General features: G+C 48.4%; 1 protein-coding gene and 1 long non-coding RNA gene across 11 annotated transcripts in view; one reads left to right on the top strand and one right to left on the bottom strand.

Annotated features, from left to right (window-relative positions):
- The window catches only part of PKNOX1 (PBX/knotted 1 homeobox 1), a 68,390-nt gene extending 58,287 nt beyond the window's left edge, over positions 1-10,103 (bottom strand). For 2 of the 7 annotated variants that reach the window (XR_013446656.1, XM_036069287.2), the window contains exon 1: positions 9,962-10,102. The gene's annotated coding sequence lies outside the window, so the exon portion shown is untranslated. Of the gene's footprint in view, positions 1-4,837; positions 9,109-9,170; positions 9,194-9,961 lie in introns of those variants that run through there. The other 5 variants (XM_078069933.1, XM_036069291.2, XM_036069288.2 and 2 more) reach the window with 4 other exon arrangements.
- Positions 10,104-11,142: 1,039 nt separating this feature from the next.
- Positions 11,143-26,671, top strand: LOC118520993 (uncharacterized). 4 transcript variants are annotated; one of them, XR_013446692.1, is made up of 6 exons: positions 11,143-12,503; positions 16,691-16,800; positions 20,410-20,516; positions 20,612-20,773; positions 23,376-23,471; positions 24,874-26,671. It is a non-coding gene; the product is annotated as an uncharacterized LOC118520993 (long non-coding RNA). The 4 variants fall into 4 exon arrangements; XR_013446705.1 differs by having other exon boundaries at positions 16,694-16,800; positions 20,612-20,777; XR_013446689.1 differs by having other exon boundaries at positions 16,694-16,800.
- Positions 26,672-27,118: the final 447 nt, after the last annotated feature.

The following is a 27,118-nucleotide window of genomic DNA, read 5'->3' on the forward strand; positions in this document are numbered from 1 at the left end:
CTCATCTTGTTCACTTTCTGCACCAAACTCTGACTTTGCCATTTATCCAAGGGCCTCTGATTCCTTTCAGTGGGAAATGACATGTAGAGACCACAATCTAGGTGCCACGGGTGCTCACTGCTACTGGTTGGTCACTGTTTCTAGGCTGTTCAGGGGACACAGGAAATGTTTTCTCATTAAAATTCTTTCAAAACAAATTAACACTAATACCTACAATGCAAATTTGGGATTACAGGGTATTTACCTAACTACTTTGATTTCATACTGTGTATCTTCTCTTTACCCTGAAAACGTTGACCATGTAACATAATGACATACAAATTTTTATTTAGTTAATGGTCACTACAATTTATACAAACACAAAGTTTGACCTAACACAATGGTTCCTAGTGTCTTTTTAAACAGATAAATCTTTGACTACCTTCTCAATTTCATCTAAAGTTGCTGGTCTGCACAGGTTTTCCACCTCCACGGTCAATTATGGTCATTTTAGGTCTTCCTCATAAAGCATCCACAACTCTTCAAATTTGTTGCCATCAAATTGTACATGGCATATTCCTATTTAAAAATCTCCACACGGGGCGCCTGGGTGGCTCAGTTAAGCGTCTGCCTTCAGCTCAGGTCATGATCCCAGGATCCTGGGATCGAGCCCCGCATCGGGCTCCCTGCTCCGCGGGAAGCCTGCTTCTCCCTCTCACACTCCCCTTGCTTGTGTTCCCTCTCTCGCTGCCTCTCTGTCAAATAAATAAATAAAATCTTTAAAAAAAAAAAAATTATAAAAATCTCCACATGTGCAGTCATATCCCTTTTGTAAATATTGTGCTCTCATGTCTTCTTAATCAGATTTGCAAAAAGCAAAAATAGATTTGCTTCTATTTTCTTTGACTTATTTTCCTGGTTTCTTGAGTTGAAAGCTGAATGCATTTACTTCTCTTGTTCTCTAATGCATTCTTTCTCCTGATAACTGTTTCTGCCTGACCCTATGATTGTGGTATGTAGCCCTCTGCCATTTATTTATACAGTCTGAAAATAGTTTTTGATCTCCTCTTTAATCTAAGAGATATAATGAAGGGGGTCTCAACATTTTCAGGGAGTAATTCTTAGCTATCCTTTCACTCGTAGGTTCTAACTAGGGTCTATTGTGGTCTGAGAACCTGGCCCATAGGACTTACTTTTTGAAACTTGGGGTTTTTCTTTGTGGCCTGTATGTGGCCACTTTTGTTAAATGTTCCATGTAAATGAGGAGAATCTATATTTTATGTTTGTTGGGTACAAATTCCTATACATATCTATTGGCCACATTATTTAAATCCTTTATATCGGTGGCTCTCAACTGGAGGCGATTTGGCTCCCTGAGGACATCTGGCAATGTCTAGAAACAGAAACATTTCTGGCTATCACAATTAGGGAGATGAGTAGCTACTGGTATCCAGTGAGTAGAGACCAGGATGCTGTTCAGTAACCTGCAGCACATAGGATGGCTTCCTGACAAAGAATGATCTGGCCCCAAACGTCAACAGGGGAAGGCTAAGAACTCCCCGCCCACATCCTTTCTTCTTTTGGGTCTACTTGGTTTGCAGCTTGCAAAGAGTCACATTAGAGTCCTCCCTTTTACGTATACAACTGTCAACTTCTATTTTGGAAAGTTTTACTGTTACATTAGTTTATGATTATTAATCACACCTTTGAGTAATATGACGTATTCCCCTAGTGCTCTGTAACTTGAGTCTAGCTGTGTCCAGCCTAATGTTACTAGACCTGTTTTCTTTTTGTTAGGACTGATAGTGATTCCCATCCCTTAGTTTCCTACCTTCTTGTGTTCTAGACGTATCACTTATATACAGCATTTAACTAGATTTCACTTTTCTCCTAAATCTGGAGTTATTATCACCTGGGAGATTTAAACCCTTTTATGTTAATTGTAGTTACCGATATATTTGGGCTTATTCATGCCATCTTATATTAGTTGTTCGCTTTTAATAACACCAAGTAAACCTCCTTGTTTTCTTCTCCTTTTCTAAGTTTTTAAGTAATCCCTACAGCCAACATGGGGCTCGAACTTACAACTCCGAGATCAAGAGTCACATGCTCCACCAACTGGGCCACCAGCCAGGCGCCCCTCTTCTTTCTTCTTAACACACTCTTTTGTTGAAGTGAAGTTCTTCTTCGCTCCATTTCCCTCTAGTGCTTTGGGAATTCCACAGCCTACCTTTGGTCTTCTATTGCTTGCTCTCACACTACCTCAAACCAACACTAACACCAACATCCCAATCCAGGTCTCTAACAGTCCTCCCCGCATCAACGAAATGTAAACTTATGTTCACTGTACTTCCACACTTGAGTTTGTCCTCCTTAGCAGTAGGGACTGTGACATTTTGTCCTTACAGGCTCATACACAAGTCTGCAAAGGCAAACACATCTAGGATCATTTTAGAACATTTTTTAACCCCTTAAAATGAATTTTGGGGCATTTAAAGGTTAAACTTTATATCTGTGGGTTTCTCTTACCTGTAATGCTTCATTCCCAATTAATGCCATGTAACCTGTATAAACTATTATGTACACATAGACACATTTAGTATTCTATATACTCATAGTACAGTACTAGGATGCCTCCTTTTAATGAGGAACCACATCAGACATAGTAACACATATTACAATAATTATTCTGAACATCTGATTATTCTGACTAGACAGATTTCAGATAATTTTAATGATACCCTATCAAGAACATAACTAAAAAGAGAAAATATTTAAATGTTTTATTTGCACTATAATCATCATTTTCAGTATTATTTATTACATGAAAAAAATTACATTAGAAAAACATTCTTTTAAGCTTTGAAGGCAGAGATACTGGGATAATGTTTTCTACTCCATGAACATCCAATTAACTAAATTATCCACTTGGAGGTCAATTCACATACAATAATTTTTTTAAAAACAGGGAAAATAACAGACATAATGATAGAGTGATTTTTAAAATTTAAAATAGGTACCGGTTACATTCTTAGAATATACTGGACTGGCATTAAAATTGAAAGAGAGAGGGGCGCCTGGGTGGCTCAGTCGTTAAGCGTCTGCCTTCGGCTCAGGTCATGGTCCCAGGGTCCTGGGATCGAGCCCCGCATCGGGCTCCCTGCTCAGCGGGAAGCCTGCTTCTCCCTCTCCCACTCCCCCTGCTTGTGTTCCCTCTCTCGCTGTGTTTCTGTCAAATAAATAAAATCTTTAAAAAAAAAAAAATTGAAACAGAGAAACAAACACTTAAATAAACAATAGGTAAAGTGCATCCTCAGGCAAGTTAACTTCACATTATTTTGAAATGTCAAAACATCCAGGAGAAAACAGCGGTCATAAAAGAGCTGAAGATTTTTAGTCCCCTTTTTTATTCCTTTTACAAAAGAAATGCTGAAAGAGATTTGAAAACAAGCAAACAAAAAGGGGGGGGGGGCAGAAATTCTAGAAAGAAAAGAGCAGCCCTGACAAACTACAGACCACCCCAGCCCAGCCCAGCCCCTTGGAGCCTGGCCGGCTGCTCCCCGGTACCCTGCTCCGCACTCCTGAGCCCGGCCCGGGGCCCACTGGCCCTCACACCCAGCGCTCCTGAGCCCAAAGCCCGGCCAACGCTGAGAGTGCTGCCCATAGGAGAGGCCCCTGACCGAGGAACCCTCCTTGCTTTCCCAGCAGCATCTGGGGTCCCAGACTGCTTCTGGGCCAGGCGGTAGCACCCATGAGAAAATCCGACCCTAGAGACTGACTTCATCAGCGAAGGAAGGTTTCCCAGTGCTCAGATGCCAAGAAGAGAAGAACAACTGGGCACAGAAGCAACAGGAACTAGTCACTACAGCAGACTTCTAGATTTAGCTTCCAGCATGTAGTCACACGGAGGCCTTCGCGATTCTAATTCTGGTTTAGGAGCTATTTACATAGGCCGTGTTTTTACACTGATGATATCACAGACCAGGCCCAGCAGGGTGCAGTCCACCAAGGGAAACTATCCTACTTCTTCCCTTTTCTTATTCGTACTTCCCCAACAGAGTTATGCAATTTTATCCATTTAGATCCAGACTGACTTCCAGTGTTTCAGGTGAGAACTGAGTTGGAGGTCAGCAAACTTTTTCTGTAAAAGGCCAGACAGTAAACTTTAGGCTTTGCAGGCCACATACTGTCTTCATTACATATTCTTCTTTCTTGCTTTTATGACCCTTTCAAATGTAGAACATATGGCCCCAGGGCCAAACAAGAAGAGCCCTCAGCGGGATCCCTTGCCAACCCCCGGCCTAAAGGCATAGCTGTCCAAAGAGACATGTGATACTTCAAAAATTGAACTATACTATTTTTAACCCATCTAGAATTTGCTAACTCAGTTTTGGTGACATCAAGTCGTTTGCATTTTTCAGTGAATCTACAAACAAGCCCGATGCTCCATCCCTCCCTGGCTGCCAGACTTAGCAAAGGGTTTACTTTCCCAGCGGGGCAACTTCACAGCTGCTCTCAAAGGCTGCTTTATTTAACTAATGAGCACGATCAATTCCACTGACAGAGAAATGCCAGAAATTCTAGGGGAATTCAGGTTTATTGTCTCTCTGAGAGCCGGTTACACAGCCAGAACAGGACTGCCGACAACAGCAACAGTCGTGAGACATTGGCAAACTACAACTCTCCCTCTTTCTCTTTTTTCGTTTTGGTTACCAATATTTCCCCAAAACACTTAACCGAGGATCCTTTTTCAAACGAAACCTGTTTATTAATAAAGCAAGAAAGCTGTCAAGGAATCCAAGAAAATTGTCAAAATTCTATATAAAAAAAAAAGAGAGAGACATCTTTTCCCAGATACCTTTCAGGAAACTGTCACTGCGGTCCAAGGAGTTTTCATTTTGAGTGTGGGAAGTCTTCAGTGCCTACGGCTCAGAAGCTCAAGCCACCTGTCGGCCACCTTCCATCCCAGCTTCACATCCCCCATCCCCGGGACGTGTTCAGTCAACAACTCATATTGAGGAAAACATTCGTCAAGAAATCACTTTATTTTTCAAACAAGGTTTGGGGAGGTGCCTCTTGAAGTTTAATATTCAAATAAAATCAGATACTAAATCCTGTTAAGACAAACTCTGTATTTAAAAAAAAAAAAAAGCATTTCCAAGCCAAAGGTCCAAATGTCCATTAAAGTCACAGCAAAATTCCAATAACAAAGGTGATTTAATGGTACGAGAATCTGTTTTAGTAAATTCTGAGCTGGATGGTCTTAGTAGACTGCTGGTAGAATTTTAAATTACATCACACCCTTGCTTTTCAGACGGTGACTGTCATCGGCATTATTAAAAACTGACACTCAAAACTTTCACGATGGACTTGTTAAGAGTTAAGGAATGGTTTTAGGAAAAAATAAGAACCCCAACTCTTCATGAAAGCAAGGGCCCTTTCACACGGTCAATCTTTCCTCCCAGGGCACTGTGTGCTCGGGGACAGAGCGCCGTAGAAATGGACCCAGGAGCACTATCCCTCTGCCCACAGCCCCTGTGATCTGACTAGCGCTAAGCTTGGGAGGCCAGAGAATGATGAAAAAAAAAAAAACATAGGAAATATCAAAACCTAAATGCTCAAAAGGCTCTGCAACATCAGACACAGCCGTAAACAATACAGAAAAAAAAAAAAGAATCACAAAATTACGTGGAGATCTTTGATACATTTTTTTAAATGAGAAACATGTGAGTTTTATAAGTACATGGAAACATACATAATAATGCTGACTAAAAATACAACACAAAATAACTAATACGTAAATATGGATGCATATCCCATTAAACTCAGGTTCCACACAATACATTTTGGGAAATGCTGTTTTAGATCAGTTCTCAACCAGGGGTGACTTTTGTCCCCCAGGGGACATTTGGCAATGTCTGAAGACATTTTTGGTTATCACAACTGGAAGTGGGGGTCCCAGTGGCATCTGGTGGATAGCGACCAGGAATGCTGCTGACATCCCACAATACACAGGACGGCACCAAATGTCAACATTCCCACAGCTGAGAACCCCTGCCCTACAGAATCACAGACGTGTTTGCGTTTATGCTGCAAAGAATTCTGCTAAAGTACATCCTGGGAGGGAGGGAGGGGTACACAGAAACACATAATTTAAAAGAATGCAAAGCTAAATTCCTAAATTTTTTAATGCAAAAAATTATAAACCTTGATAAAGTATCTCAGACAACATAAAACAACATATATTGAGAGCTTACCAAGCTCTCATTAAGCATTATTTTTACAAAAGTCTGATCAGACTGTTCTGGCTGGAACCTGCATCACAGTACTCCCAATCCATGGTCCCTTCTAAGTGAACCAACCCTACTGTAGACCCCACTGCAAAAGGGTGGTCGTGTGGAAGGCAGGAGCCCAGCCCTCCCTGAGGGCAGCACCTAGCCCAGGGGTCAGCGCCTGGAAGGTGGGTGGAGGGAAAGAGCTCAGTCACTCTGTCTGGGGTGTACCCTGGGAAACAGGAAGAGGATGAGGCGGGTAGTGCTGGGCCCCACGCTGCGGGGAGGAGAGAACTTGCAATCAACAGTGTGCAGAGCAAGTAGACAGTGGAGAGCAACAGTCCAGCTGAACCAGGAAGGCCAGACTTCTGCCAGAGTTCAAACCAGTTCTGTGGGCCCCAAAGCCCAGCACTAGTGGTCCCTGGGATCCAACTAGATTCCTATTTTCCTTATTCCTGGGTAACCCTCAACCCCTGGACTTGAAGTCAGCCTGCTCCCGGCCACCTTGAGACCTGACGAAACAAGCTAATCGTCCTGTACGTGTCAGTCGCAGATGGCAAACGATAAAAGCGTTTCCAGGGAATGTGCCCCACAGCCTCACCAGCACGTGGACGGCTGCATTCGGCTAGAGACTGCACAGAACAGCACGTGCCTTCTGGGTGGTGGGGATCCCCTCAAGCTAAGTGGTCTCCCCAGACAGGAGCACCACCGATCCACGCCGAGTGGCCTAGCCGCCTGTGACAGGAGGCAGCGCCCGGCAGCGGGCTGGCTGTGTCCGATCATTGAGAGGAAGGCTCACGACAAGAAAACGAATCCGAAATTTTACTCACAAACCCTTAGTCTTGCAACCTGGTAGGTCAGTTGAAGATTTTGAAAACACTGTAGAAACTTTTCCCTAAGGAATCCTAGATAGAATGAAGACGCTGCTCTGTCCCCTGACCACCTCCCTCACTAACCCCACCCTGCCCCCCAGGTCCCCTCAGAACCACAGCACTTCCAAGCCACGGGCTTCAAACCACCTTGGCAGACAGCACGTTTGCTGTGGTATCACACAGCCTTCTGTGAATGAACTTTCCAGAAACAGTAACGAAAGCGGCGGGGCTGACACCCCAGAACAAGGGACGGCTGGTGGGATGGCAGGTGTAGCCTCATTTGACAGGCTCTGCAGCCAGGCCTTGACCAAATGACTAGGCTTCCCAGCTCTTAAATGTTGATTCTAACAATTTCCAGACTGAACCTTTTCTACACTGTATTTCTACATCCAGGACAAAATAGTAACTGATCCGGTTGTGGCATAAGACTGGAGCATATGACGGCACTCCCCAGCTGGCTGCTGCAGCTCCCTCAGCCCTGACAATGACCCCGGACTGCTGTAAGATACATGTGAGTTCCCTCGTCTGCTCTCACTGCTTTTATTCCCTCACCCCCTTAGCCACCAGGACAGCCACCTGAGGAAGGAAAACAAGGGCACATACACATGCCTACTAATGGATGGTGGAGAGTGCACAGATTCAGACCCTGGTCTCCGTGAAGCTGAATGAGAAAAAACATCACATCTTTATTTGCAATAATCTCTGGCTGAAATTTAGCACCCATTCAATCATGAAGGAAGACATGAAATCCTGGAGTTTCAGCAGTACCTGTGACTTTTTCACGAAGAGAAATTACAGGTATTTTCACAAAGCACTAGAGTTACTACAGAAATTTCAAACTGTCAGTTATGCTGGTCACTGCTCCAAAAGGAATCACTAAAGCCCGAACTTGACCTTGATCTAACAAAGCACAAGTAAGCAGCTTGAGCATCAATTTGGTTCAATATTTTGGTAACTGTATTTCAATATAATATATGGGCTCTCTCCTCCATCCTACTTTCTCTAAAACGTTTTGGTGAGGAGCCCAGAGGCCAGGTGAAGCACAAAAAGCCCCCCAGAGGCACAGGATTTACATCACTCCAGTGGTTTCAGGCTTTCTCCCGAACAGTTTCAAATACTTTAACAATTTGCAACAAAAGTGAAAGTTACAGCTTAGAATGTTGCTGTTCACACGCAGTCCCTTTCACTCCTATGTAGCTCCTCTCTAAAGCTGTAATACACTGACACAGAACTGTAAGTGTATGTAAACCAGCGGACAAGCAGCCAACAAAATGTGCTTGCACCCCTCTGTCATTTAACCACCCCACCTGTAGACACTTAAATCCTCAGCACTGAAGGTCAATCTTTCAAGTCCTGTTTCATCCACATATTTCACCAATTCTAATTCCCACTTTTAAATCTCCGACGCACGAAGCATCCTTCTACTTCTTCTGCCTACGAAAGTGCTGTGTGAACTGCTACTCTGCGGAGTCACTCATTCCACTTCATGACCCACGTCCCTCTCCACACTCAGGACACTAAGAAACGAAAGGCAGACCCGAGTCGGTCGGCCACCTTCCAGACGCCGCGCGCACCACCCACAACCGCCCCGGCAAACGTTTCCACTTGGCCTCGGATTCTCCCGTAGAGTATTTCGAACACACCATCGGAAGCATCATATAACGCACCAGCTACGCTGTATTGTATAAACATATTAAGTATTTTTCACAATCTGTCAGAAAAAAGTATAAACTCACGCCCAACTGAAGCTGAGGGTGTCATTTACCCTAAAGTGGGAGGTACTAACTTCCTAGGGAAAAAACAAACCAGAAGCGCGTAGGGGACACTACTTCTCACAGTCCAAGCGCGCTGCCCGCGCATTTGCCGACTACAGCCCAGGCCGTCCTCCCCGAGCCCCGCTCGGGACCCCCGCCCCGGCAGGCCGGTCAGCACACGGCCCAGCCCACTGGCCAAGCCTCGGCACCACGGGCACAACCGAGCATTTCCACGGCCGCCGGGACGAAGCAAAGCACGCTCAACTTTTCCTAATTCTCGGCAAGTGACTCACGATTTCTTCTGCAGGAACGTGAGATGCCAGCGAGCGGCCAGCCCCTGCCCCGCACCTCCGGGCATCTGCTCCCCCCACCCCACCCCACCCCCCGGCCGGTCATTAAGGCCGCACATCTTCGCTGAAGTAATTCCAGGAACGGGGGCACCCTGCCCTCGGGCAGGAGGGCGGCCTCCCCGGAACCCCACCCCCACCCGAAGTCCGCCTCCAGGGGGCTCCAGGCGACCCCGTGCCCCCGCCCCCCGGACCCCGGCCCCGCTCCCGGCCAGCCGGCCCCGCCCCGCACCCTGGCGGCCGCGGCTCCGAGCGCGCCCCCGCTGCCCCCCCGCCGCCCGCCCCCGCCCCCCGGCCCGAGCCCCGCGCGCCCCCGCCGCCCGGCCCCGCCCCCGCGCGCCCCACCCCGGCCCCGCCCCCCGCGCGCCCCCGCGTGCCCGCCCGCGCAGGGGCGCGCGCCGCGTTCCGAAAGGGACGGTTAGGAGCGCGCGCCTCACAGCGGGCCCCGCGCGGCAGCGGCGGCGCCTTCCAGAAATTTCCGCGTCCCTAAGCCCACACAGAAAAACAAGCGGGGCGCGCCCCCGCGGCGGCCCGGCGGACAGCGCCCCTCCCCGCGGCCTCGGCTCCCCTCCCCCACCCGCGCCCCCTTCCCGCCCCCTGCCCCGGGCGGCGGGTCCGGCGCGGCCTCCCGGGCAGCGGCGGCGGGGCGGCGGCCGCGGCGCCTGCGGGCCGGCGTGATTGATAGGGACGGGGCGGCGGAGCGGCGGCGGCGGCGGAGCGGTTGAGTGACAGCTTACCTGGGTGCCAATCTTCATCACACTGACAAGCGGCTGCAGCAATCGGGACCCGCAGTGCCGCGCCCGCGTCCAACCGTCACGCCGACGCTGGGCCACGCGACACAGCCTCGCTCAATGGGAGGAGGGCGACGCCGACGCGCGCTGCATCAATATTCAGGGAGGAGGCGGGGCCTGCTGGGCTCGGGCCCCACCCCGTCCCTGCTCCGCGGCGGCGCGGGGCGGGGCCTGCGCGCCGGGGGCGGGGAGCGAGGCGGGGGCGGGCGGTGGCCGGCCCCGCCCCCGCCTCGCGCCCGCGCCGGGCCCCGCCCCCAGCAGGGCGCGCCGGGGAGCGAGGAGCGGCCCGCCCCGCCGGCCTAGAGTGCCGCCTCATGACTATGCAGCTAGAGGCGTGGCCGGAGAGCACCACGCCCCCTCCGCTCGCTCTCGGGCCGGGAGGGGTTTGCGGAGCGGGCTCGGGTGGGCGGAACCATCCGCCGCAGGCCGGCGGGGAGGGCGGGCCGAACCATCGCGTCAGGAGGCGCGGGCCACCCTGGGCGCGACCTGTGGCAGGTGGGCCCTGGCCGCCCGGCTGCCCTGGGAGCCAGCCCGCGCGGTCGCCTGGCACCCTGCCGCGCGCCCCTTTGTGTGCCTTCTCCGGGCGGGTGCGCACGTGCTCCCGCTGCCCCCGGGGCGAGGGCTCCAGGGACCGCGGCAGGCTGGCCTCTGCTCCCGCGCTCTGCCTCAGCACAGCTGTCCCCCGGGAGACCCACGCAGGCCCTATATGCGGGCGACGTGGCCTCCCTTAGGGGGACACGGAGACTTGTCCGCGTTCCGGGGTGGGCTTGCAGAGACTTGCGGTGCGCCCACCGGTCCCGCGGTGTCCTTGCCTCCAAGACGCCGAGGGGAGGGCAAGCCTTCCCGGTACGGAGGCTGGGGATTTGTCTGCTGGCTGTTCCTTTCTTGCAGAAACATTCCCACCGCGTGGGATCGCTGTGCCGAGTCTATACACAGCTCGGAGCAGGGCCAGGACGGGAAGCTGCGGCTGCAGGGTGCCTCGGCCAGGTCCAGCCTCGAGCAGCTCGGAGGACATCCCTCCTAAGCGCTCCGGACTTCACAAACGCCGTGAACCACAGGCGAACTGCGATGTGGCTCCGCGCGACGGCGTTTTACAGAGAGAAGCTTGTAGCGAGGCCGGCGCGGGGGAGGGGGAGGGTGGGGAGGCCAGTGAGGCTCTGACTGGGGTGGGAAGTTGGAGGGGACCCCAAAAGTTCAGTGATCCAGACCAGCTACGGAATGTGCAGGGCCCAGTGCAAAATGGAAATGCAAGTTCCCTTGTTCAAGAGTTCCTGGGATTTGAAGACAGGGACAGTACAACTCTAAACCGACTGTGTGACTGTGCTTGTCCCCAAGCCATCCAACTGTCCCTGGCCTCTCTACTCCCCCTAGTCCCAGTCCTGGTCTGTGTTTTTGCTGGGTTTTTTTTTTTTTTTAAGATTTTATTTATTTATTTGACAGAGACACAGCGAGAGAGGGAACACAAGCAGGGGGAGTGGGAGAGGGAGAAGCAGGCTTCCCACCGAGCAGGGAGCCCGATGCGGGGCTCGATCCCAGGACCCTTGGATCATGACCTGAGCCGAAGGCAGACGCTTAACGACTGAGCCACCCAGGAGCCCCATGTTTTTGCGTTTTTGTTGTTTTGTTTTTGTTTCTAGTTACCTTGGAGTTTATTTAAACTAAGAGAAAAAGTGTAATGTTTTCATGCAATAGGTACTCAGTTCTTTAAATAACAATTCTGACAAACAACAGAAGGAGTTATGGAATGCTGCCCTTGTGATCCATACAAAACACCAACATTCTGGATTGTACATAATTTAAAGATATGTCACACACTTTTTTGAAATACAGTAGTAGCCAATACATAGAGGCGTGCCTGAGGTGGGCATAGGGACGCAGTTCAGAAAAGAAAGAGAAATATCACACTGGAACTACCTAATTTCTTCAAAATCACTGAGCAAGAAAAGAGCCATTAAACTTCCATACTGATTTTATACAACCTCCATACAGTATCTTGGCTCAAATCCAAGAGCAAAAGTTAAGAAGACTCTTCACCTCTATTTTTGGTGAACAACTACATGGTAAACTTAGATGACTTTTGCCCCTGGATTTCACCTGGGAGTGTGGCCTTTTTAATTTTTTACTTACAAGTGGGCAGATTTGGCACTTTTATACTGATGTCACCAATGTTAATATTTCTTGGGACCTGAGGAAGATTCCCGTTCTTCACAGCTGACACAGCTTAGGCTGGAGCTCCCTCTAGCCAGCCTCAGATTTCTCCAGTTTATTTTGTGCATCAATTTGTGTAACGAGCTCATTCATGTTGGTCTCCAATAGCATTCCCCTCGTCACTATTTCAGCAAGAATATTATGAACCTTGTCTACATGGAAAAAATTAAATTCAGCTCATAGACATTTTCAAAACACCTGCCCAATGTTTCCACAAATACTTGAATGAGATCTAAGATGCCAAGTTTGCTTCCTGAAGAACGCACAGAGAAGACAAAATGTAAGATTGCATAATGTCTGTAAATCAGTTTGTTGTCAGGGCCTCCAGGTAACGTCGGGCTGGTAGAACCTGGAGAGCCAGGCTTCCTGAGGTTGTTGAAGATGATGATCCATCAAGGCTGAGAGGGACCTGGTGGGTACCGGGGGCCAGGGCAGGGGCGGGGCGCCTCGCCTGCCTCGGGATCTCAATGGCCATGCTTCCCCACCTGCCTGTCCCTCAAGAGTGCGCTCCGCAGGGGTTCTGGAACCTGGAGAGAGGACCTGGGTGTGTGGGGTCCCACGAGAGCCGGTACACGTCACAAGGCCCGTGAGACCCAGGCCCTGCCCACCTGCCCTCTGGCCTGTGTGCTCTGGTCTTCTCACCTGTACCCCCTTGATCAGCTAAGCTTTCTTCCTTTCACTGTCCTTTCTTCCTTTCTCCCTTTCCCCCGGGGCTATCTCCAGGGAGGGGAGGGGAGGGAAGACAAAGGGCTGGGAGCACCATCAGTAATCCCCTCCAGTTTTTGTGGCCCTGAGGCTCACACATTTGGGGGGTGGGGGGAGACTGCTTAAGAAAAATAATTCGAGGGGCGCCTGGGTGGCTCAGTCGTTAAGCGTCTGCCTTCGGCTCAGGTCATGGTCCCAGGGTCCTGGGATCGAGCCCCGCATCGGGCTCTCTGCTCAGCGGGGAGCCTGCTTCTCCCTCTCCCACTCTGCCTGCTTGTGTTCCCTCTCTCACTGTCTCTCTCTGTCAAATAAATAAATAAAATCTTTAAAAAAAAAAAAAAAAGAAAAATAATTCGAAATTAGTTGTGGGGCCTTGGAGGGGCCATGCTTCCTTGCTTCCCTTTGCCTCCAATCCCAGCTTCCACCCTAATGTTGAGAACCAGGTGGTTCCCAAACAAAAAGAACATTTGTAGGTAACCAGCCATTCTGATTATTCTTCTTCCATTTTTTTTTCCCTAAAGTTTGTTACTCTTTTCCCAAGGACCATGTTTAGGTGCGTGAAATAAAAAGCCACCTATAATTGCTCATAGAAGTATGCAGGTGACAGCAGGCGCCATCTTGCCAGGAGGCAGTGAGGAGGAGGCTGCAGGAGGTGGGGGGTGGTCATGGAGGTGGAGAAGTGCTTTGAGAGAAGCCACAGGGAGAGGTAGAAAGAACTCCGCCGAGGCGCCAGCCAGCCTGACAGAGCGGTATCTCAGGCTCAGTGGGGAGACGTAAAAGAAAGGTAAGACTTGGACCTGCCTGGCAAAGCTTATGATCTAGTGTGCAAAGCAAGCACCAACACTAACAGGGCACAGAGGTGCTTACTGCATTGCGCGGGGGAGGATTTGATGTCAAGGCTGGAGGCCGGGGCAGGGTGGGGGGTGGGGGGGTCGGGCTTGAGCTGTCCTTAGCAGATGGCTAGGATCTGGAGGCATCAGTAAGAAAAATGATCAAGAAAACCACTTAAAAATAAGGGCAAGTCCCTTGGCTTATTAAGGCAGCCAGTGCGGCTGATGTGTAAACTGCCCCAGTTTGCACGGGGGGGCGGGGGGCCGGAAGGCACCAGCAGTGATGGGGATGAGCTTTTTAAAAATTTGAGTCGGAGGGCGCCTGGGTGGCTCAGTCAGTTAAGTGGCTAAGCGTCTGCCTTTGGCTCAGATCATGATCCGGGGGTCCTGGGATCTAGCCCCGCATCAGGCTCCCTGCTCAGTGAGCGGTCTGCTTCTCCCTCTCCCTCTGCCCCTCCCCCCTGCTCGTGCACACGCTCTCTCTTAAATAAGTAAAAAGTCTTTCAAAAAAAATGAAAAATATAAGTCAGACCACATCACTGCTCAGCTCAACCCCTCAGAGAGCTCCATCATATTCAGAGTGAAATAAAAGTCCTCACAGTAGCCGAAGGGAATCTAGAGGACCCCCCCGACCTCTGACGTCAGCTCCTCTCCCCTCCCCCCACCTCCCCCATCCTCCTTGCTGCTCCTCCCTCACTCCAGGCACATTGAGCCTCAGGGTATTTGCACTGGCTATCCCTCTGCCTGAAGCACTCCTCCCAGGGATATCTGCTTGGCCTCCTCCCTGAAGTAGTTCTCAAAATCCTTTCTCAAAAGAAGTTTAAAATTGCAAACTCGGGCTCGCTCCCTATCACCGCTCCCCTTTCTTCTCCAGCATACTTGTGTAGCTACATGGAACATACTATGTAACTGTATAACTATGTAACTTATTCATTATGTCAACTGTTTCACACGCGCTCTCCCCTCCCACACGTACACTAGAATTCACACTTCAGAAGAGCAAGAATTTTACTCTATTTTGTTCACTGATGTATGCTGAGCACCTGGACTAGTGCCTGGCAAGCTATTTGTTGAATGTGTGAATGAATGTTTCTAAGACCCAGTGTATTGGTAATCTATTGCTTTGTAACAAATTATCTCAAACAAACAACACACATTTAACACACGTTTATTACCTCACAATTTCTGCTTGTCGGGGATCCAGGCACGGCTTGACTGGGTCCTCTGCTTCAGGGTCTCACGGGTGCCAGCCAGGACTGGGGGCTCATCGGAAGGCTCCACTGGGGATGGATCCATTTCCAAGCTCATATGGTTGTTGTCAGGGTTCATTTCCTTGTGGGCAGATGGACTGAGGGTCTCAGCTCCCTGCCGGCTTTTGGCTGGAGGTCACCTTCACTTTCTTGCCACATGGACCTCGTTATGAGGAATTCATGATCTGGCAGCTTGTTTCATTAAAGCCAGCAAGGAATAGAGTCTGCTAGGAAGACAGAAATTACATTCTTGTATAGAATAATCCCAGAAGTGACATCTCATCACCTTTGCTGTACTCTGTTGGTTAGAAGCAAGTCACAGGTCCTGCTCACACTCAGGGGAGGAGATCACACAAAGACATGAATGCCAGGAGGAGAGGATCCCTGGGGACCATCTTAGAGGCTGCTCACATGTGGCATTTTCTTTTTCTGTGTTAAAGAGACAGTTGTGGGGGCACCTGGCGGCTCAGTGGGTTAAGTGTCTAACTCTTGGTTTTGGCTCAGGTCATGATCTAAGCATCATGAGAAGGAGCCCAGCATCAGGCTCCGTGATAAGCGAGGATTCTGTTTGAGAGTCTCTCTCCCTCTGCCCCTCCCCCGGCTCTCTCTCTTTCTCAAATAAATAAATAAATAAATAAAATCTTAAAAAAGAGAGAGAGAGACAGTTGTGGTATAATCAAAGGGACCCTGGGCTTGCGGTCCAAAGTCTTGGGTGTAAAGTCTGGCTTTGCCAACCACATAAATTCCAAGGATGCGGTTTCATTCCCTGAGATTCAGTTCTCTCTGTCTTCAATGGGGACAACAGTACCTCTCTGAGAGGATTATGCAGAGGAGAAAATGAGGCTGCACATGGAAAGTTCAGGAAAGCCCCAGGACCCCAGGATTACGAGCTGGGAAGAGCTTGTGAAGAGCTCAGGCCAGGATGAGGGGGATCCCATAGACTTTCATTCTAAGCCTTGGTTCTCTCAAGAGAACAATTCCAACGATGAAGTCCTAAAAGACTAGGAGACACTGTCCTCACCACCCACGCTTCCCTGTCAAGGGTCCCAGGAAAATGCAGCAGAGAAATGGCAGCCACAGCCAAACGTGGGGCAGACCAATTTTTTTTTCTTTTTTCTTTTTTAAAGATTTTTATTTATTTATTGAGAGAGATAGTGATAGAGAGCATGAGAGGGGGAGAGTCAGAGGGAGAAGCAGACTCCTTGCTGAGCAGGGAGCCCAATGCGGGACTTGATCTCGGGACTCCAGGATCATGACCTGAGCCGAAGGCAGTCGCTTAAACAACTGAGCCACCCAGGCGCCCTGGGGCAGACCAATGTTAAAAAATAATGTTGACCAAAGAAGGAATCCTGAGTCTCACACGATACACAACCAACGTGTGCCAAACGTCTTACTGAACTCAGTGATTGAATGAGGGAACTGTGAGATGGAACAACCAGTTCAGAGGAAAGGGTGAAGGACAGACACACTTATGGGTCAGGAATACTGGAGTGGACTCACAAATTGTGCAAAACTGGCTTGGCAGGGGGGCGCGGGATGAGGGTTGCCCCCACCACACCATGGTTTTCATGTCCATGGGCAAAAGTCGTTAGCATCAGTGACCTTTTCATGTGTCTGTTGGCCATCTGGATGTCTTCTTTGGGAAAATGTCTATTCAGATCATCTGTCTTTTTTTTTTTAAGTAGGCTCCACACCCAGCACGAAGCCCACTGTGGAGCTTGAACTCACCACCCTGAGATCAAAACCTGAGCTGAGATCAAGAGTCGAACACTCAACTGACTGAGCCACCCAGGTGCCCCATCTGTCCGTTTTTTAATTAGATCGTTTGTTTTTTTGTTACTGCATTTTATGAGTTCTTTACATATTTTCAGTATTAACCCCTTATCAGATACATGATTTGCAAATATTCTCTCCCATTCCATAGGTTTTCTTTTCATTTTGTTGATGGTCTCATTTCCTGTGCAGAAGCTTTTTAATCTGACGTAGTCTCAATAGTTTATCTTTGCTTTTGTTGCCTTTGCTTTTGGTGTCTGATCCAAATATTCATTGCCAAGACTGATGTCAGATAGCTTACCACATATGTTTTCTTCCAGGAGTTTCATGGTTTCAGGGCTTGCATTCAGGTCTTTAATCCATGTTTAGTGAATTTTTGTGTATGGTGTAAGATAGTGGTCTAATTTCTCCCTCCCTCCCTCTCCCCGTCCTTTCTTTTTCTTTTCTTTCTTTCCTTCTTTCTTTCTTTCCTTCTTTCTTTCTTTCTTTCTTTCTTTCTTTCTTTCTTTCTTTCTTTCTTTCCTTTCTTTCTCTTTCTTTTTCTTCCTTTCCTTCCTTCTTTCTTTCTTTCTTTTCTTTTTCTTTCTTTCTTTCTTTTTTCTTCCTTCCTTCCTTCCTTCCTTCCTTCCTTCCTTCCTTTCTTTCTTTCTTTCTTTCTTTCTTTCTTTCTTTCTTTCTTTCTTTCTTTCTTTCTTTTCTCTTTCACTGTCCAGCTTTCCCAATTGTATATTCTTGCCTCCTTTGTCATAAATTAATTAATCTTATATGCATGGCCTTATTTCTGGGCTCTCTATTCTGTTTCACTGATCTGTGTGTCTGTTGTTATGCCACTACCATACCGTGTTTTTTTTTAAGATTTTATTTATTTATTTGACAGAGAGAGACACAGCGAGAGAGGGAACACAAGCAGGGGGAGTGGGAGAGGGAGAAGCAGGCTTCCCGCGGAGCAGGGAGCCCAATGCGGGGCTCGAAACCAGGACCCTGGGATCATGACCTGAGCCAAAGGCAGACACTTAATGACATACCGTTTTGATTAGTATAACATTGTAATATAGTTTGAAATCAAGGAGGGTGTTACCTTTGGATTTATTCTTTCTCTTTTTTTTTTTTTAAAGATTTTATTTATTTGACAGAGAGATAGAGAGCACAAGTAGCAGAGGGAGAGGGAGAAGCAGGCTCTCTGCTGAGCAGGGAGCCAGACATGGGGCTCGATCCCAGGACCCCAGGATCATGACCTGAGCCAAAGGCAGCTGCTTAACCAACTGAGCCACCCAGGTGCCCCTGGATTTATTCTTTCTCGAGATTGCTTTGGCTATTCAAGATCTTCTGTGATTCCATACAAAATTTAAGATTGTTCTCTTCTGTGAACAATGTTATTGGGATTTAGATGGGGCTTGCATCTGATAAGGCATGAATCTTGCATGTTTATTTGGGTGATATGGATATTTTACACAAGCACAGAATGTCTTTCCATATCTTTCTGTCTTCTACAATTTCTTTCATCAATGACATAGTTTTCAGTGTAGATTTCCTTCCGTTCTAAGGCTGAATAATATTTCGTTGTCTGTATATACTATATTTTGCTTATCCATTCATCTATCAATGGAAACTTGGGTTATTTTCACCCCTTGACTATTGTGAATAATGCTTCTATGAACATGGGTGTACAGAAGAATTTTTTTTTTAATTTGTTTCTAAGGGGTGCCTGGGTGGCTCAGTTGGTTAAACATCTGCCTTTGGCTCAGGTCATGATCTCAGGGTCCTGGGATCGAGTCCCACTTCAGGCTCCCTGCTCAGCGGGGAGCCTGTTTCTCCCTCTGCCACTCCCCCCTGCTTGTGCACTCTCTTTGTATCAAATAAATAAATAAAATCTCTACAAAAAATTGTTTTTAAGAGCATGGATATACAAATATCTGTTCCAATTCGTGAGTCCCTGATTTCAATTCTTTTGGGTATATACCCAGAAGTGGGATTGCTGGATCATATGGTAGTTCTATTTTTAATTTTTTAAGGAACTGCCATCCTGTTTTTCACTGTGGATACACCATTTTACATTCCCATCAGCAGTGCACAAGGGCTCCAATTTCTCCAAATCCTTATCAACACTGGTCATTTTCTGGTTTTGTTTTTATAGTAGCCATTCTAGTGGGTATGCAATGATATCAATGATTTTTTATTATTTATTTTAAAGATTTTATTTATTTATTTGACAGAGAGAGACACAGCGAGAGAGGGAACACAAGCAGGGGGAGTGGGACAGGGAGAAGCAGGCTTCCTGCCGAGCGGGGAGCCTGATGCGGGGCTTGAACCCAGGACCCCGGGATCATGACCTGAGCCGAAGGCAGACGCTTAACGACTGAGCCACCCAGGTGCCCCGATATCAATGATTTTTTAAAGACCACTTGGTTCTAAGCTTCTTCAGCGCTCTCTCTTTCCCCTCCTACCTTCTGAAATACTCCAGAGGTTAAATTTATAAGATAGGCATTTCCTAAATATGAAGAATTGGGAAATTTAGACTTACACTCCCCAGAGCAGTTGGAACAAGGCCCTTCACCCCGCCCTGAGCTCTCCCAGCCAGAGACTGCCCCGTCGCTCTTCCCACAGGCTTTAGGCTCAAGAACGCATAGAGCATTAGAGAGTAAAACCAAGAAATCGCTTTTAAAATATTTTTATTCATTTATTTAAGATTTCATTAAGAGGGGCGCCTGGGTGGCTCAGTTGTTAAGCGTCTGCCTTCGGCTCAGGTCATGATCCCAGGGTCCTGGGATCGAGCCCCGCTTCGGGCTCTGTGCTCCGCGGGAAGCCTCCTTCTCCCTCTCTCACTCCCCCTGCTTGTGTCTCCTCTCTCGCTGTGTCTCTCTCTGTCAAATAAATAAATAAAATCTTAAAAAAAAAGTATTAGTTTAAAAAAAAAGATTTCATTAAGAAACCTATTCCATATTATTCTCTACTACGTTAGTGTATTTTACGAAAAATACTTCTAAAAAATAATTAGTAAGAAGAGTAAAATTGTTTCAGACTTTTGCAAGTCTCTTTAACGTGTAGCTTAAGAGAAGCCGGCTGGATGTTCACATCTGCTTCTGCGTTCAGTCTGTCGTGATATATTGTTTTAGTTGACGCGTGTGAAGACATGGAGTTGGAAGGTGGAGGAGTGTTTATATAGAGACTCCACCAAAACCTACACATAGACGTTTCTGAAAGGTGCGTGGTGACATGGGTGACGTGGAGCTTCATGCTGTTAGCCTAAAATCCACTGGTCTCTCCGGCACTTCAGATGGACCTATTACCCACTCCGTCACATGGCCACCCCATCATTTAAAAAATATGAATCCACTGAGTTGTACAGATACGGCAAGTGTTGATACATTTCACTAGACGGTATAAAAAATCACCACCTGCCTCATCAGAAACATCTTCAAGTACTGGGATGTGATCAAGTTCACGGCGACAGATACAAGTTTTTCAGAATTTTAATTTTTACTCGAAAGCTTAAATGTTATCATTTGGGAGCAAATACTGTCCATTGGTTGCCTTGAACTGGCAAACTTACTTTGTTCATTTTTAAGAAAATGTCTGCCGAATCCCTAAGCCTAATGGGCAAAAGTTTGTCTGTCACTTGTTCCTTCAGATAAGCGTGGTGTTCCATGAAGAAACAGCGGCCAACGCAGCGCAGACCCCCCGACAAGCTTTCCTGCGCGCAGTCCCCGTACTTGGCTCTAGCAGCAGAGGAAGCTGGTGGGCATGGTCCATTTCCTCACACAGAATCTTAGAAGTTGCATGTTCAGTGGTCGAGCCTTACTACAGTTGATGAATAAATTCTGTTTCATCAGGACATCCTTGGAGAAACCGTCCTGTTTTGATGGCAAGCGGGAGCGGACGCAGAGCACATGGCGCGCGGTGACAGGTGACGCCACGGCCTGGAAGCGCCGAGGAGCCGTGATTTCACCCGCTGCTGCTCCTGAGCCAGCACGGCGCCTGCCCCTGGGAAAGAGGTGGGTAGCGTCTCGGTGTCGCTATAATCATAGTTCTGAGCACACAGACCCCCTGAACGGGTCCTGGGGAGTCCTCGCGGCCACGGACCACACTTTCAGAGCAGTGGGTGGGACTTTTTTTTTTTAAGATTTTATTTATTTGAGAGAAGGAGAGAGCACAAGCTGGGGGAGGGGCAGAAGGAGAAGCAGACTCCCCGCTGATCGTGGGGCTCCACACAGGCCTCGATCCCAGGACCCCAGGATCGTGACCTGTGCCGAAATCCGACACTTCACCGACCGAGCCACCCAGGCGCCCCAGCTAGTGGGACTTTAATGTCACCCAGAAGAGTGACGTTGTTTGAATTGATTTCTAATTTTTTTTTTTCAGCAGGATCTCTTTTCAGGGTTTTCTTTTCCTCACTGACATGGCTCACTTGCTTACGAGTCTGTAATTGGGAGCCTGCAAGGTGCAAGGTCCCGTGCTGGGTGTCACACGCCACGCTCAATCTCGCCTGCTTTTCATTCTAATCGGTGTTGAGTTTTTAGGCACTCCTCCAGGGTCACACGCAGCCCACGCCAGGGACTGTTCCAATACTGTCATGTCGTGTATGCTCCAGCAATTCTCCAAATGACTCGATTCTGGAATCTGATAGAAGCCGGCTCTTCAAAGAGATCATTTCTTGATGAAGTCAATGAACAGTCGAAACATGATCACCAGCATTGGGATGGAGCGAGCCAGTGAGTGTGCTCCGGTCTCAAGGAATTCAAAAGCATTTTAAGTCATCCAGGGCATGTTCTCCCCCTTCAGTGGAACTAAACTCCCCATCAGTGATAGAGAGAGAACTAAAAATCCCCAAGTTTTTGGAAACTACTTCCCACACTCATGATGAACTACATGTAACATGAAGTTTGCTGTTTTGACTCTTTGTAAGCGGGCAGTGACCTTGAGCGCACCACGCTCGTTGTGGTGCCGACATGACTGCCTCTTCCATCCCCAGAGCGCTTCCATCCGGCGGAGTGGAGGCTCTGTGCTCCCCGCCCCTGGTACTCCCGGTCCTCCTTTCTGTCTCTGCGACTCCTCCAGGCACCTCATACAAGTGGAATCATGCAGCCTTCACCCTGTCGTGACTGGCTTATTGCACTTGGCATGGTGTCTGTAGGGTTCACCCACATTATGGCATGGGTCAGAATTTCCTTCCCTTTTAAGGCTGAATAATATTCTGTTGTACGTTTAAAAAGAGACAGAGAGTGAGAAAGAGAGAGGATTTCTTGACTAGGCCAATGATCAGTCAAAACATAATAACCAACGGCAGGGCAGACCATGCTACACAACAGAAACAGGCTGGGGTCCTGGACACACAGCCAGACGTGCACACGGCCCACTTGAAGGGGGGCTGCTGACATGTGTAGATGGGTGGAAGGAAGCTCAACAGGCAGGAACTGTGAAATGACACAAGGGTGTGCAGCTGGCTCTGGGCACGGGCTTAGCTGCCCTGGGGTGGGGTGGTACTTCCTCAGCTTTGGAACCTGTGATGGTTAGTTTCACATGTCAACTTGGCTGGGCCATGCGGTCCAGATGTTTGGTCAAACACCAGTTTAGATGTGGCTGTGAAGGTTTCTTTTAGATGTCATTAACATTTAGATCACGGGCGCCTGGGTGGCTCAGTCGTTAAGCGTCTGCCTTCGGCTCAGGTCAGGATCCCAGGGTTCTGGGATCGAGCCCTGCATTGGGCTCCCTGCTCCATGGGAACCTGCTTCTCCCTCTCCCACTCCCCCTGCTTGTGTTCCCTCTCTCGCTGTGTCTCTGTCAGATAAATAAAATCTTAAAAAAAAAAAAAATTTAGAGCAGATTACCCTGCATAATCTGAGTGGGCCTCATCCCATCAGTCAAAGGTCTTGAGAGCAAAGACAGGTCCCCCCGGAGGAAGGAATTCTACCAGCAGACAACCTTTGGCCTTGGACTCAAGCTGCAACATCATCTCTCTCTCTTTCTCTTTTTTAAGACTTTATTTATTTATTTGAGAGAGGGTGGGCAGGGAGGGGCAGAGGCAGAGGGAGAGAATCTCAAGCAGACTCTGGGCTGGGCATGGAGCCCCATGTGGAGCTTGATCTCACAACGCTGAGATCATGACCTGAGCCGAAATCAAGAGTTGGATGCTCGGGGCGCCTGTGTGGCTCAGTCGGTTGGACATCTGCCTTTGGCTTGGGTCATGATCCCGGGGTCCTGGGATCAAGCCCCGCATTGGGATCCCTGCTCAGTGGGAAGTCTGCTTCTCCCTCTTCCTCCCCCTGCTTGTTCTCTCTCTCTCTCTCTCAAGTAGATAAATAAAATCTTAAAAAAAAAAAAAAGAGTTGGATGCTCAAGCGACTACAGCACCCAGGTCCCCCGAGCTGCAACATCATCTCTTACCAGAGTTTCTAGCCTGCTGGCCTGCCCTGCAAGTCTCAGACTTGTCAGCACTTGGAGTGGCATGAGCTGATTCCTTAGAACCCACCTATCTCTATCTCTATCTATCTATCTATCTATCTATCTATCTATCTATCTATCTGTCATCTCCATCTATTGGTTCTGTTTCTCTAGAGAGCCCTAACTGATACAGTACCCCTTTTCATTTCTATCTAGGCCTTTATGATGGCACATTGAGGCCACCAGAAGAGCAGGCAGGCACCGTGATCCGCCAAGGCTGCTGTGGGACGGTCCTGGAAGGCCTGTGTCCAGGTTAGCCACTCACCCACCCATGCTTCTTCCGGGAGGGATTATGCAATTGAGGGTCAGCCTCAGAAAACGTGCCTTCAAATCCTGCCTCCTGCTTCCTGTCTGCCCACAATGGGCGGTGTGAAGTTGCCCTCCTGCTCGTGCAGGCCCCCAGAGCTCAGGGACTGCTGCCTGGAGGAGGAGCGGGGGACACAGAGGTGGCAGCCTCACTGCAGGCCCCCCTCCTGCTGTCCTGCCCACCAGCTTGCCGCTCTGGCCCTTGCAGGGATCCAGATCAGCTGTTTTCATCTGCGGAGGCTGCGGATGGATGCCCAGGGGGTGAGGGAGATGGAGCTGACGCACTGCCCTCCTGTACTTGGGACAGCCCAAAGTTAGCACAACGAGGCACATCACACCCAAAATTTTCCTTTTTCTTCTTGCCCCTCCTTCTTGGCTGTTTTCCTAGTCTTGCTAAAATGAACGTTTACCGTCTCTTGAGACATCAGAGGACAGAGCTGCTGTTTCTGTAACAAATTTTCAGTGAGAAAAAAGGAAAGAACAAAGCCTGGGCCAGACCCGTGGGCTGGGTCTGACAGCACGCCTTCCATGGTGGCTGTGTGTCTGTCTGGCTTGCTGCTCATCAGGCTAGATGGCCCTCTTCTTCCCTTGCCTCCACATTATTACATATCTCAAACACACGTACTTTTGTTAGGTGCAAATAGTAGCCAGATTCCATGGAGAGATTCTGTTTCCGGAAAACAGAATGTGCTCACAGAGTTCTAGAGCTGGAGGGAAACTCTCTGGGTCCTTTTATGGGGAGAAACCCGTCTAGACAAGTTCAAGGCACAGTAAAGACGGAGTCCAGGTCCTCATCCCGGCTAGTGCTCTTCATGCTTAACTGGGTGTCCCCTTTCCTACTTTTGTTCAGTATGAACAAGGGACACATGCTCTTGCCTAATAAGGATCTTTAGAAGGTTTGTTTAACACCAGGATGGAATCATTTATAATTAACATAGCTTTTGCTAATTATATGTAGAAGTTTGCAAAGTCTTTTTAAAAGTTATTTCTTACTGTGGCGCCTGGCAGGCTCGGTCGGAAGAGCATGCCATTCTTGATCTCAGGTCATGGGTTTGAGCCCCATGTTGGGGGTAGAGATTACTAAAAAAAAAAAAAAAAAAAAAAAAGGTACTTCTTACGGACTTAAAGATCCCCTGTAAACCTTATTTCCACCATCTCATTCTCTCAAGGCCGAAGGGTATGCTAACAAAGATAAGCTTCCACTCCCCGTCTCCTTAAAACGATCAGCAATCCTGAATTCCCAAGACTGCTGTGTACTCAGACTTGTTCTGTGTTTAAAAAAGAAAAAAAATTTGGGAGGCCTGGAGCTACGGAATAATTTTGCATACATTTTCCTCCCCACTTTCAGCAACATCCATATTGCCTTTCTTCACGACTGTCATTTCTCCAAGCAGTTCTGGATCCTGGCTGCTGAAGCCCAGCTGAACACCCGCGTGCGCTCCCCTCCTCAGCCAGCGCCACGGTCTGTGCGGACCAGCAGTCACCCAGGTCTTTGAGGGGTGCCCCTGACATCGTGAGGAGGCGTTCTTTTCCTTCCAGGATGTTTCACACCAGATAGTTCTCTTTATACTACTACAGAAAGCTCTGGGGTTTGTAGGAAGCCAGCTGCGATGTCTTCTCAAATGCGCATCTTCCAAGTAGGGACGCGTTTGTCAATCTTTACTAACCTGCAAACCTTAACAACCCGCATCTCAGGGCTCTGCCATTGCATGCACCTCAGATGCACTTTTCACAACCTCGACTTCGAGTTATGACAGGCACAGTTTCCTAAAGGTATCGGCTTTTCTCATTGGCTCAGCAATTCCCCAAACTGGGTAAAACCACCACATGTCGACCTGAGTCCGCTGGTGGAAATTAACCAGCTTCTCCGGCAGCGTCTTTTCATTCAGTCTGCTCATCTGCCTCTGGGAACCAGTGATTTATACATAAAAATTTATTATTTATCATTTATGAGCCTGGAAATGTGACACATATGGAGCTCCAGAAATAAATTGTCAGCTACTGGGCAACATATTTTTGATATATTGCAAATTTATTTCCTACATCACTGATTTACCCAGATGGGCTTCCAGTTTGTCATACTAAGATGAAATCCTCCACGTAGCATCTGACGCTTTGGAAGTTTTATTTTCGTGTTTCATAGCCGTTCTTCCCCTGGGTCCTAATCTATTTTCTGTCTCCTTGTCAACGATACCTCCAGGGGTGATACAATCATTTGAGGGCCACAGAGCAATAACTCAGAATGTATTTATGTGGCGTCCTTCTCCAAGAGGCACTACTCTGAAGACAGTGCTGAACGTTCTGGCATTCCTGCGCGGTAGACACGGGAGGGCATTATCATTATTATTATCATTTTTACTTTTTAGTTTGGACATTTTCACATGCACAAAAACAGAGAGAAAAGTATAATGAACCTCTGCGTATCCATCATTCAGCTGTAAAATTATGGGTAGTAGGAGAAAGTGCTATCAATTCCATTTTATGGGGAAGTAGAGGCACTGTGAAGTGAAAGGCCTCGCCCGAGGCCATGGGGGAAGACAGGAACCAGGAGTGGGTCTCCCTGCACCCCAACACCCTGCTCCTCAGAACAGAAGCAAACTGTCCCACGAAATGATCTGCTTAGTTACATACACAGCTTGTCACCAACTACACGATGTCAGCTGTGACAAAGATATTCAAACAGATTAAGAACATAGATTTATCTCAGTCTATAAATATTTAAATAAGTTAAAAGATGGGGCGCCTGGGTGGCTCAGTCGTTAAGCGTCTGCCTTCGGCTCAGGTCATGATCCCGGGGTCCTGGGATCAAGCCCCACATCGGGCTCCCTGCTCCACAGGAAGCCTGCTTCTCCCTCTCCCACTCCCCCTGCTTGTGTTCCCGCTCTCGCTGTGTCTCTGTCAAATAAATAAATAAAATCTTCAAAAAAAAAAAGTTTAAAAAAATAAATAAATAAGTTAAAAGAGTTTACTCCAAACATATGGAGTCATAAAGAATAAATGTGGGACCTTCTGGTCACCTGCACCTCTGAGCAGACCCTACTTGGTTTTGTTGTTGCATTGAGAATGCCCGCATCTCCGTCAGAATTTACAGCCAACACCGTCTCCCCTGAAGAATCTTAGATGTCTGGGTTTTCTCCCGACCAATTTTTGAGCTCTGGGTACCCATGGGTGCCCGTCAGGGGAGCACTGCCAGACGCGTCCAGGTCCTCTGGTTTCCCCAGGGGGCTGTGGCTTTCACGTGGCCCCTCTGGTCCCTGGCTGTGCCACTGGGAAGCCGGTGTCACGTAACAGGAAGAATTTGGCAGGTCTCTGTCGCTGGTTCCTGGGAGAGGGCCTCCAAACCATTAGACCACACCTGAGTTTATGCTATGGAGGTGATCCAACGACCCATACAAAGCTTCAGGATGTGAGCCCTTCCTGCCAGAGAGACCAACATGGGCCAGAGTGTTGGGACTTTGAGCCAAGTAATACCAGCTGGAGCTTCTGATCTCCAGGGAGGAGAGAGGCTGGAGATTGAGCTCCGTCACGTGACCAGCGATCCCACGCGCCCCCTTCCTGGCTGGGAACCCAGGGATGTGCCGGGAGGATGGGGT

This window comes from Halichoerus grypus, chromosome 1 (assembly GCF_964656455.1).
Source record: "Halichoerus grypus chromosome 1, mHalGry1.hap1.1, whole genome shotgun sequence".
In the NCBI taxonomy this organism is placed as follows: domain Eukaryota; kingdom Metazoa; phylum Chordata; class Mammalia; order Carnivora; family Phocidae; genus Halichoerus; species Halichoerus grypus.